This window comes from Saimiri boliviensis, chromosome 14, assembly GCF_048565385.1.
Source record: "Saimiri boliviensis isolate mSaiBol1 chromosome 14, mSaiBol1.pri, whole genome shotgun sequence".
NCBI lineage: Eukaryota > Metazoa > Chordata > Mammalia > Primates > Cebidae > Saimiri > Saimiri boliviensis.
The window spans coordinates 35,385,011-35,397,963 of record NC_133462.1 but is presented as its reverse complement, the minus strand read 5'-3'; the positions used below and the strand labels follow the sequence as shown (position 1 = coordinate 35,397,963).

General features: G+C 46.4%; 1 protein-coding gene across 1 annotated transcript in view; it reads left to right on the top strand.

Moving 5' to 3' along the window:
• Positions 1–12,953, top strand: part of LOC101049866 (zinc finger protein 441-like) — a 71,868-nt gene that overhangs the window by 18,187 nt on the left and 40,728 nt on the right. Inside the window, 1 exon segment of the mRNA XM_074385694.1 lies at positions 3,833–4,810. The gene's annotated coding sequence lies outside the window, so the exon portion shown is untranslated.

Genomic DNA, 12,953 nt, shown 5'->3' with positions numbered 1-12,953 from the left:
CCGCAACCTCCGCCTCCTGGGTTCAGGCAATTCTCCTGCCTCAGCCTCCTGAGTAGCTGGGATTACAGGCACGCGCCACCATGCCCAGCTAATTTTTTTGTATTTTTAGTAGAGATGGGGTTTCACCATGTTGACCAGGTTGGTCTCGATCTCTCGACCTTGTGATCCACCCACCTCGGCCTCCCAAAGTGCTGGGATTACAGGCTTGAGCCACCGTGCCCGGCAAGTTTGTTTATTTTTTTGAGACAGAGCTTTTGCTTTTGTCTCCCAGGCTGGAGTACAATGGTGTGATCTCAGCTCACTGTAACCTCCACCTCCAAGGTCATGCAATTCTCTTCCCTCAGCCTCCCAAGTAGCTGGTATTACAGGTGTGTGCCACTATGCCTGACTAATTTTTGTAATTTTAGTAGAGATGGGGTTTCACCATGTTAATCAGGCCAGCGTGGAACTCCTGACTTCCAGTGATTCGCTGCTGGCCCTCCCAAAGTGCTGGGATTATGGGCATGAGCCAACTGTACCTAGCCTTTTTTTTTTTTTTTTTCCTTTTTTGAGACAGAGTTTTGCTCTTGTTTCCCAGGCTGGAATGCAGTGGTGCAATCTTGGTTCACTGTAGCCTTTGCTTCCTGGGTTCAAGCGATCCTCCTGCCTCAACCTCCCAAGTAGCTGAGATTGCAGGCATGCGCCACCATGCTTGGCTAAGTTTTTGTATTTAGTAAAGGTGGGGTTTCACCATTTTGGTCAGGCTGGTCTTGAACTCCTGACTTCAGGTGATCCACCTACCTCAGGCTCCCAAAGTGCTGGGATTACAGGCGTGTACCACCACGCCCAGCCCTGAAATTCATACTTTGAAACCTTACTCCCTAAGGTAGGGATTGAGATAGGATACCTGGGAGGAAATTAGGATTAGTTGGGATCATGAGAATAGAGTACTCAGGAATGGGGCTATAAGGTTCCCTAGCCTAGAGAGCTTGCTCTTGCTCTCTATTATGTGAGGACGCAACAAGATGAAAACCTTTGAACAACGAAGCTAGCCCTTACAGGCACTGAATCTGCTATCACGTTGATCTTGGGAGTTCACATTCTCTTTACACTGAGGAGCAAATGTTAGGTGTTTAATGTGACCAGCTTAGGTCAGTTTTATGAGCCCCTGGTGGATAAAGCAAAACCCGATTGAGAAATGGATCAAGGACTTGAATAGACATTTCTCTGATGAAGTTATACAAACAGACAATACTTACATAAAGAAGATGTTAAGCATCACTCATGGTTTAGGGACATGCAAATCAATACCAAAATGGCATCTATATCCCCTCACCCCCATTAGTTTGCTTCCGTCTAAGAACAACAAAGTAACATGCTGGCAACAATGTGGAATAATGAGGACCCCTGCACACTATTGGTGGAAATGCAGAATGTGACAAGTACTGTTGAAAACTGTATGGCAGGTAATCAATACATTGAAAAATGGAAATCACATTGTCCACCGTTTTCCCCTTCTGGGAATATAATTAAAAGAATAGAAAGAGGGGCCGGAAATGGGTATTTGTAAACATGGTTATAACAGCATGACTTACCAATGGGGAAAATGTGGAAGCAACTCTCCTGTATATTCACAGATGGATAAATAAGCAAGACACAGTATATGCATAGCATAGAATATTACCCAGTCTTTTTTTTTTTTTTTTTTTTTTTTTTGAGACAGAGTTTCGCTCTTGTTACCCAGGCTGGAGTGCAATGGCGCGATCTCAGCTCACCGCAACCTCCGCCTCCTGGGTTCAAGCAATTCTCCTGCCTCGGCCCCCCGAGTATCTGAGACTACAGGCACTCACCATCATGCCCAGCTAATTTTTGTATTTTTAGTAGAGACGGGGTTTCACCATGTTGACCAGGATGGTCTCGATCTCTTGACCTTGTGATCCACCTGCCTTGGCCTCCCAAAGTGCTGGGATTACAGGCGTGAGCCACCGCGCCCGGCCTTACTCAGTCTTAAAAAGTAAGGGCAGAGCCAGGCACTGTGGCTTATGCCCGTATTCCAGCAGTTCGAGAGGCCAAGGTAGGTGGATCACTTGAGATGAGGAGTTCAAGACCAGCTTGACCAACATGGTAAAACGCTGTCTACGAAAAATACAAAAAAATAAGCCAGGAGTAGCAGCGCGTGCCAGTAGTCCCAGCTACTCAGGAGGCTGAGGCAGAAGAATCTCTTGAACTTGGGAGGTGGAGGTTGCAGTGAGCCAAGATCATGCCACTGCACTCCAGCCTGGTGACAGAGTGAGACTGTCTTAAAAGAAAATAAATAGTTCATTCATATAAAGACATTCTTTAGAAGGTCTGGTCACCTGATTTCTCACACCAGATATAGGCTTGTTAAACTTTAGACCCAAAATGTTTTTGCTTCTTTGAGGTACTCGGAGTTGTCAAATTCATAAAGAAAGTAGAATGGTGATTGTGTGGAATCAGGGGAAGTGGGTAATGGGGACTTAGGATTTAATCGGCATAAAGTTTTAATTTTGCAAGATGAAAGTGTTTTTGGAGATGTATGGTGGTAATGGCTGCACACCAATATGAATGTACTGAAAGCCAGTCATTCTACACTTAAAAATTGTTCAGATGTGTCGGGCATGGTGGCTCACACTTCTAATCCCAGCCCTTTGGGAGGCCAAGGTGGGTGGATCACCTAATGTCAGGAGTTCAAGACCATCCTGGCCAAAATGGTAAAACCCTGTCTCTACTGAAAATATAAAAAGGATTTTGGCATGGACGTGCAGGCCTGTAATTCCAGCTACTCAGGAGGCCGTGGCCAGAGAATCACTTGAACTAGGCAGGTGAAGGTTGCAGTAAGCCGAGATTATGCCACTGCACTCCAGCCTGGGTGACAGAGCAACACTCCATCTCAAAAAACAAAAAATTGCTCCACGTCTTTGCTATTGTAAATCCTGTGCTGCAATGAACATTTGTGTGCATGTGTCCTATGCAACAATCTTGCATGTTCTTCACATGTACCCCCAAACCTAAAATGCAATAAAAAAAAAACAAATAAATAAAATGTTTCTCACATTTCCCACTTAAACAAAATTGCAAAGATAATAACTTATATTTTACCTGCAGTTTAGCAGCATTAAAAGAGTGGGGACGCACAGTAGCACAAAGACCCCACTGGACCACCAGCATACCAAGCGGTCCTTGGTTCAGTCCCTCTTTGTCTTCAAGACTGTTTGTCCTTTTTCCTTGTCCATGAAGGACCTGTTTGCACACACTTGCTTTGCCTCTGATGTCACCTTTAGATTTGATGCATGAACATTTACTGTCTCACCTTTCTCTCCTGATCTGGTTGTTGATGCTGTTGTGAGACATTGCTTGTTGTCTTTGTAGTTTAAAAGGATTCAAACACACGCAGAAAAGGAGATGCAATGTATGGCAATTTATTGCACACGAAAAAGAGTATTTTGAATGTTACATGCAGAACAGACAGTATACCCTGAGAGAGAGCAAGGATTCAGAGCAGGCTGCTCATAAGGAGGAGACAGCAACAGTGGCACTAGGGAGACTCCTTTTGTGGGAATCTCACATGACTATTCATAAGGGGCTGGGAAGAGGTGTTACTAGTAAGCACATTCTGGGTGGTCTTCTGGGTGCAAATGCACAGTCGCTGCACATGCTTGTTCATGTGTCATCTCTCATTAGCATCTTAAATCTCCACCCAGGGATGTGGTTTTTACTATTATAATGAGCAAAGGATCAATGTGAAGGCCAGTAAAATCAAAATACTCATGCAGCTTTGGTTGAATGAGCTTGACTACAGTGGGAAGGTTGACACTTTTTTTTTCTTTTTGAGATGGAGTCTCGCTCTGTTACCCAGGCTGGAGTGCAACAGCATGATCTCCACTCACTGCAATCTCTGCCTCCGGGTTCAAGCAATTCTCCTGCCTCAGCCTCCCAAGTAGTTGCATTGCAGGTGCCTGCCACCATGCCCAGGTAATTTTTGTATTTTTTTTTAGTAGAGATGGGTTTTTGTCATGTTGGCCAGGCTGGTCTCAAACTCCCGACCTCAGGTGTTTTGCCCACCTCAGCCTCCCAAAGTGGTGAGATTACAGGTGTGAGCCATTGCACCTGGCCTGCTGAGGCTTATTGTGTTGATTGTGTGATTGCTGATTCCCAAGGACATGGTTACTTCCTGGGTGATGTATCCTGCCTCATGGTCCTCACTCACTTCAGATCCATGATATATGCTAACACCCTTTGGTCATCTGTTTAGAAGGGATAATTTTAATTTTCTCTGCAGGAACATAAACATAAGTTGAAGATAGCAACATTTCACTGAACAAATCTTCCAGATTGTGAGATAATTAAGCAGAGGAAACTGAAAATAATAACAATGCAATACAGATTCTCCTAACTGTAGAAAATTGAAAAAACATACTTACTACAAAATGTAGAATGGTTGACCCCTAATTCTGTACCCAGGCTGGAGGTTCAAGAAATCACAGAAGGGGTCATTACACTCACAGCAAAGAATTTCCTGATTTTAATAGTAGAGCTGATGTTGAAGGAGAAATATGTGCTGTAACATGAGAATTTCTTTCTTTCTTTCTTTTTTTTTTTTTTTTAAGACAGGGTTTCACCATATTGGCCAGCCTGGTCTTGAACTCCTAACCTCAGGTGATCCACGCACCTCGGCTTCCCAAAGTGCTGAGATTACAGGTGTGAGCCACCACACCTGGCCAACATGAGAATTTCAAAGTAGGATGAATAAGGGCAATCTTATCCCCCTAATAATATGAAATGTATGCAGAGTCCAGTTTTCCTTCAGAAGGTCAGTAAATTCCGCTTTCATCCAATGTCTTTACATGTAGAATTATTTTTTATTATCATTGTTCTTAGATTTTATAGTGACTACTGTTGTTTATCATGTAAATGATAACCCATTGCCATCAGCGTTACTTTTCTTGTGATATATGGCTAATTTTCAGTGATGTACGAAAATATTTATTATCTGTAGCTTTCATATGTTTGCATCCTTGGGGTGTTTTGTTACATGTGTAACAGTTCTTGGGGTTCTGCACAGAACAATATATTCTTATGATTATTACTTTGCCATTGGTAGTCACTGGGTTTGTCCACTTTTTTTTTTTTTTTTTTTTTTTTTGAGACGGAGTTTTGCTCTTGTTACCCAGGCTGGAGTGCAATGGCGCAATCTCGGCTCACCGCAACCTCCGCCTCCTGGGCTCAGGCAATTCTCCTGCCTCAGCCTCCTAAGTAGCTGGGATTACAGGCACGTGCCACCACGCCCAGCTAGTTTTCTGTATTTTTTTTTTTTTTTTTTTTTTGAGACAGAGTTTCGCTCTTGTTACCCAGGCTGGAGTGCAATGGCGCGATCTCGGCTCACCGCAACCTCCGCCTCCTGGGTTCAGGCAATTCTCCTGCCTCAGCCTCCTGAGTAGCTGGGATTACAAGCACGTGCCACCATGCCCAGCTAATTTTTTGTATTTTTAGTAGAGATGGGGTTTCACCATGTTGACCAGGATGGTCTCGATCTCTCGACCTCGTGATCCACCCGCCTCGGCCTCCCAAATAGCTGGGATTACAGGCTTGAGCCACCGCGCCCGGCCAGTTTTCTGTATTTTTAGTAGAGACGGGGTTTCACCATGTTGACCAGGATGGTCTCGATCTCTCGACCTCGTGATCCACCCGCCTCGGCCTCCCAAAGTGCTGGGATTACAGGCTTGAGCCACCGCGCCCGGCGCAGGTTTGTCCACTTCTTGTATGGTGTTATTTGCAAATGAAATACACTCGTATTACATTTTGATGTAACAACAACCTGTCAACTGATTTTTACATGTGAAGCAATATACATTTAGGCTTTTATACTTAGAGTATTCTTTCATAGTCAATTTGGTTTTCTCCCATGTTTTTTTGCTATCATTTGATGTCAGACTGAAGAACTTTCTTTTATCTTTTTTTTTTGAGAGGGTGTCTTGCTCTGTCACCCAGGCTGGAGTGCAGTGGTGCCATTTCGGCTCACTGCAACCTCCACCTGCTGGGTTTAAGCGATTCTCCTGGCTCAGCCTCCTGATTAGCTGGGACTACAGGTGCCTGCCACCATACCCAGCTATTTTTTTTTGTATTTTAGTATAGACAGGGTTTCGCCATGTTGGCCAGGATGGTGTTGATTTCTTGACCTCATCATCCACCCACCTCAGCCTCCCAAAGTGCTGGGATTACAAAGCGTGAGCCACTGCACCTGGCCTGAAGAACTTTATTTGATCTTTCTTGTAGTATTTGTGTGCTGGAAACAAGTTCTCTTAATATGTATGTCTGAACCTGGGAAAGTCTTCGATTCGATCTCTGATTTGAATCTCAGCTTTGCTCGATATAGAAATGTTCCACTACATATGTTTCAGAGCAGAGAAATAGCACCTTACTAAAAGCAAACATGTCTATTTCACCGAAATACTTATCATTACACCGGTCTATATAAATTAATGTCAAAAAACAATGAGCAATAAGAATAGGATGGAAGAAGGAATATTGTGATTGAAGATGAAACCATTGTTTGGGGGCCGGGTGCAGTGGCTCACGCCTGTAATCCCAGCACTTTGGGAGGCCAAGGCGGGTGGATCACGAGGTCAAGAGATCAAGACCATCCTGATCAACATGGTGAAACCCCATCTCTACTAAAAATACAAAAAAAAAAAAAAAAAAAAAATCAGCTGGGCATGGTGGCGCGTGCCTGTAATCCCAGCTACTCAGGAGGCTGAGGCAGGAGAATTGCCTGAACGGTTGCGGTGAGCCGAGATTGCACCATTGCACTCCAGCCTGGGTAACAAGAGCAAAACTCCGTCTCAAAAAAAAAAAAAAAAAAAAAAAAAAAAAAAAAAAAAAAAAAAACCATTGTTTGGGAAAGTAAAAACCAAACAACTGGAAATCTTTTTTTTTTTTTTTTTTTGAGACGGAGTTTCACCCTTGTTACCCAGGCTGGAGTGCAATGGCGCGATCTCGGCTCACCGAAACCTCCGCCTCCTGGGCTCAGGCAATTCTCCTGCCTCAGCCTCCTGAGTGGCTGGGATTACAGGCACACACCACCATGCCCAGCTAGTTTTTTTGTATTTTTAGTAGAGACGGGGTTTCACCATGTTGACCAGGATGGTCTCGATCTCTCGACCTCGTGATCCACCCGCCTCGGCCTCCCAAAGTGCTGGGATTACAGGCTTGAGCCACCGCGCCCGGCCTGGAAATCTTTTAAAACTGGGGAAGGAGGCAAGTTGCTGTTTATGGAGTAAACATACACTATTGAATTAAAATCACATTTCTTGAAAATGTGTATTAATTTCTGCTGGGTGCGGTGGCTCATGTCTGTAATCCTAGTACTTTGGGAGGCCAAGGCAGGTGGATCACAATGTCAGGAGTTAGAGACCAGCCTGACCAATATGCTGAAACCCCATCTCTACCAAAAATACAAAAATTAGCTGGGTGTGGTAAAAGGCATCTGTAGTCCCAGCTACTTTTGAGGCTGAGGCAGGAGAATCACTTGAATCCGGGAGGCAGAGGTTGCAGTGAGCCAAGATTGTGCCTCTGCACTCCAGCTTGGGCGACAGAGGGAGATTCCATCTCAAAACAAACAAACAAAAAAAAGGCCAGGTATGGGGATGCAGCGGTTGATGCCTGTAGTCCCAGCACGTTGAGAGGCTGAGGCGGGTGGATCACAAGGTCGGGAGATACCAGCCTGGCCAACATGGTGAAACCTGGTCTTTACTACAAATACAAAAATTAACTTTAACTGGGTGTGGTGGTGGCTGCCTGTAATCCCAGCTACTCGGGAGGCTGAGGCAGGAGAATTACTTAAACCCAGTAGGAGGAGGTTGCAATGAGCCAAGATCGTGTCACTGCACTCCAGGATGGTGACAGAGTGAGACTCCTGATGAAAAAAATAATAAAATGTATATTAATTTCTGAAAATAGGACAAAGACCATATACAGTATCTGTGGAAACGTATGAGTATTTCCTGATGAAATGACCTGAGTGTCACGTCTATGGATTTATACACAGCTTTGATGGATTGAAGGCTCCTCATCCCAATGCCTTCTGTAGAGAAATGGTTTACATGTAATTCAGGAATCTGATCCAAATTAACTCATGTATAATGTTCCATAAAATTTACAAATCCAAGAGATGTTATAAAATTTATACTTTTTTTTGAGAGAGGAGGTCTCATTTTGTTGCTTAGGCTGGAGTGCAGTTGCTTGATCTCAGCTCATTGCAGCCTTGACTTACTGGACTTCAGAAATCCTCCTGCTTCAGCCAGTAACAACGACTAAAGGCAGAAGCCGGCACACCTGGCTCACTTTTTAATTTTTTTTATGTATGTATGTATGTATGTATGTATTTATTTATTTATTTGAGACGGAGTTTCACTCTTGTTACCCAGGCTGGAGTGCAATGGCACGATCTCAGCTCATCGCAACCTCCGCCTCCTGGGTTCAGGCAATTCTCCTGCCTCAGCCTCCTGAGTAGCTGGGATTATAGGCATGTGCCACCATGCCCAGCTAATTTTTTGTATTTTTAGTAGAGACCGGGTTTCACCATGTTGACCAGGATGGTCTCTCCAGATATCCGCTGAAAACTGCAGGCCGACCGGTCTCTCTCTCACCTCAGCTGACTCTTGGCGGAAGCGGAAATCCTTTCCTCCGTCACGTGTCGCCCCTTTCCGGCCTGAAGCAGGCCCCGCCTCCTCACTGTTAGCCTATCAGCACGTTCCGTCGAATCCAGGCTGGGCGGCCTGGCCGCAGTGCGCCTGTGCTAGGACGAGCGTGCCTTCACCGCGGCGCCCACGGCCCCTCCGGTTCTTGCAAGCGGTTGTTCTCCTAGGCCAGTAGCCGTGGGCCAGACCTTCCGCCCATGCAAGTGCTGGGAAAGGGGACTCGCCCTTGGCCGCATCATCTCGGAGATGCTTCACTTGTGTCTTCCCCCAGTTTAAGCCCCAGCTCTCGAACCCGTAGGTGAGGAATATGAAATACTCTATAAAATGGAGGCTAGTAAGTGGTTCTTTTCGCACTTCCACAAGAAACTGTGTATCTTTTTAAGATTCTGATTAACTAGGTCATTGGGGAAGGCCTGATCCTCTGCGTTTCTGACTGGGTCCCAAGTGTCGTCTGTACTGCTGCCCCGCGGACCGCAGTTTGAGTGCTGAGGTAATAATAGACCTGGTTAGGCCAGCAGGCAGGGGACTGAGCCCATGGATCCCTGGTGGGCTGTATTGAGGACTTTTATTGGATTTCGAGCAGAGAAGCGATGTTTGGGTTGTGTTTTAAGAAGCCACAGAACAAGTTCTGCAGAAGTAGAAGCAAAGACAGGTTACCCACTCCTCAATTTGTGCCTCCCCGTCTCTTGCTGTGTCGCGGGAGAGCTATGACTATCTGGGCCGGTGGTACGCGGGGGTTAAAAAGAATTTACCAAGACAGTAAAGGAAGGCAGCTTTATTAGAGAAAGCATGAAAATACGTTGCGAGGCGGCAACAGCAGGCCAGCAGAAGAGAGGCTGAATGCAGGGAAACAGGCTTGCTGAGGAGTTTCTAAAGTGAAACTTGGGCTGAGTAATAACGCCAAGGCAGCAGGGAGCTAATTTGGATTTTTCTGAACGCTGTGGTGTTTGATAAATTGAGGCGTTTGATGATAGGAAGTTTGTGAGTTACGTATATTATCTGAGCAGGTGGGCCATATCTCCTGGGCCATAAAGAAAAGCAGACCTATAGCTTATCTGCCTCTTTTTATGTGCCCTGGACTATGGAGAAAGGCAGATTTGTAGCTTAGTTGCTTTATCTCTTTGCTTTCCGCTGCTCTCGCCAGCCCGATTTTTATTTTCCCCTAATTAGGACTCTACATGTCTGATTGCTTTTCTCAGCCTGCCTTACTCGCAGCTCCCAAGGTCACGTGTCCATGAGAGCGGAACAGAGGTTGTTTTCTCCAACAGCACCAAGATACAGAGAAAAGACTAGATGGAGCCGACGCTTCAAAAAAGGGTGGGCCTTGGGTAAGATGTTGCAGCTGGTCCAGCACCCTGGCGCCTCATTGCCCAGACCCTGGCGGTCCAGAATTGAATGAAACATACCTAGATAACCCTCCACTGCCACCCTCTGGTGAACCTGGAGGAAAAGCCACCCCGTAGGAGATGGGAGCCTGGGAAAGGACATCCCTAGGCAGGGACCTGAAGTTGTGGTGGAGGTCGGTGGATGGGGTATTGGAAGTGGCTTCGGGGAGCCCAGTGTAAAGTCCTCAGGTGTCTGAGGGTAAAGTTCTGACAAAGGAACCAGGAAAGAATAGGAGTCAGATGATGAAAAGGATCAGCACAGGGGGAGGAAAAAACAAGGTGATCTGGATTAAACAATTATTCTGGGCAGGCAAGGGCAAGAAAGAGATAATAATTTAGAAAAAGAAATAGTCTGTGGCCAGGCACGGTGACTCACACCTGTAATCCCAGCACTTTGGGGGGCTGAGATGGGCAGATCACAAGATCAGGAGTTCGAGACCAGCCTGATCAACACAGTGAAACCCCATCTCTACCAAAAATACCAAAATTGGTATTTTGGTGTGGTGCTGTTGCATGTCTGTAATCCCTGCTACTTAGGAGGCTGAGGCAGGAGAACTGCTTGATCCTGGGAGGTGGAGCTTGCGGTGAGCCAAGAGTACACTTCGCACTCCACTCCAGCCTGGGTAACAGAGCAAGACTTCGTCCCAAAAAAAAGAAAAAGAAAGAAAGAAATAGCCTCTATAGGAGGGATATCAGCTTAGAAGAGTTGGTCCAAGGCAGCTGGGCATGGTGCCTCATGCCTGTAATTCCACAACTTTGGCACGCCAAGGCAGGTGGACCTCAAGGTTTTGAGAACAGCCTGGCCAACATCATGAAACCCCATCTCTACTTAAAATGCAAAAAATAGCTGGGCATAGTGGCAGGTGTCTGTAGTCCAGCTACTCGGGAAGCTGAGGCAGAAGAATTGCTTGAACCTGAGAGGCAGAGGTTGCAGTGAGCTGAGGCTGCACGACTGCACTCCAGCCTGGGGACAGAGTGAGATCTGTCTGAAAGAAAAAAAAAGAGCCAGGTGTGGTGGCTCACGCCTGTAATCCCAGCCCTTTGGGAGGTTGAGGCAGGCAAATCACGTCAGGAGTTTGAGATCAGCCTGGGCAACATGGTGAAACCCCATCTCTACTAAAAATAAAAGTAAAATAAAAAGCTGGATATAGTGGTGGGCACCCATCATCCCAGCTACTTGGGAGGCTGAGGCAGGAGAATCACTTGAACCCAGGAGCCAGAGGTTGCAGCGAGCCAAGATTGTGCCACTGCACTCCAGCCTGGGCAGCAGAGTGAGACTCTGTCTAAAAAAAAGGGAGTTGTTCCAAGGTTTTTAGTCTTCACTCCATATCCTGTGGGTGCACCTGGTGGGCAACTAGGAGAGAAGGAGGGCTCAGTGTCCAGTAAGAGAATCAGCATGTGAATGCAGTACTGCTGTGGGGAAGGATCACAGCCCAGCTGGAGCCACCTGAGTGAAAGCAAGGGTCAGTGCCTGGGAATGGAACCTCACTTAAGGCCAGGTGGGGTGGCCTGAGTAGCAAACAGGTAAAGGCTGATTAAGAGGACCTGGTTTGGATAGGGCTTCTCACTGGAATGTCGATGAAGTTGTCATTCAGGCTGCTGTCTGCCTGAGAGGAGTTGGTCAGGACAGTCAGTTGCATGTTCCCATCTTGCATGTGAGGGTAGCAGTGAGGGTTGCCCTTCATGCCTGCCCTGTTACAGGTGGGAGACAGAGGATGTGGAAGTATGGGCTTTTTTGGGTGATGGTGCACATGGGGAAGGTCTGATCCCAAATCTAGAGGGTGGGATATATCATGGAGGGTCAGGTGGTGGTCCGGAGGATATTATGTCCTAAATGCAGGTGTTCCCTGGGTCTCAGTTCCCTGCTACCAACCCAGCCTGGTGAGGCCAACATGAGTCAGTAACCCTGGCTCAGGAGGGCTAGTGTGGGATTTGTTAGGCCAAGGGGTCTGGCTTCCTTACTTTCTCCCACTTCTACTTTTTTTTTTTTTTTGAGACAGAGTTTCGCTCTTGTTGACCAGGCTGGTGTTCAGGGGTGTGAACTCAGCTCATGGCAAACTCTGCCTCCGTGGTTCAAGTGATTCTCCTGCCTCAGCCTCCCAAGTAGCTGGGATTACAGGCATGGTGTAAACCAGCCATGCCTGGCTAATTTTGTATTTTTTTTTTTTTTAGTAGAGACAGGGTTTCATCATGTTGATCAGGCTGGTCTCAAATTTCTGACCTCAGGTGATCAACCCACCTCTGCCTCCCAAAATTCCGGGATTACAGGCATGAGCCACCGCGCCTGACCCCATCTCTACTTCTGTAGAAATGTCTATCTCCAGCATCGTGTCAAAGCAACTGATGACTTACTTCCCCCAGGCATCACTGAGCTAGATCGGATGGCAGGAAGGTGATCACCATGCAAGTACTATCTTATCCCTTCTCTCCTTTTCACCCAGCCTGTGCCCACTGATACCTTGGTTACTGGTCCCATTAGCCACTCCAGCTCCTGGTACCTCTCTCCTGGGTATAGCTGAACCACCTGGGAAGAGCAGGCTAAGTTCTGGTGCCCCTCCTGCAGCAAGGCTATCAGTGGGCTCAAGAGGATGGGGTGATGGGCTGAAGACCTACCCACAGCAGGAGGGAGCCCCACACAACTCTCCCTCAGCTGTTAACTTCCCAGAGACCCACCTCAATCAGTAGCACTGGCAGGCACTCCTCCCTCTGCTCCCTTACTAGGGAACCAGTTTCTTTTCACCCCAGGCATTGATTACTATCCCCAATTATTTCCATGCCCATGGCTCACAAGAAGAAATAGGTATATTTCACTGAGATTTTTCTAAATGATGTAAAAATATGTATTCATGAAACAATCTTTTCAAGATAAGGA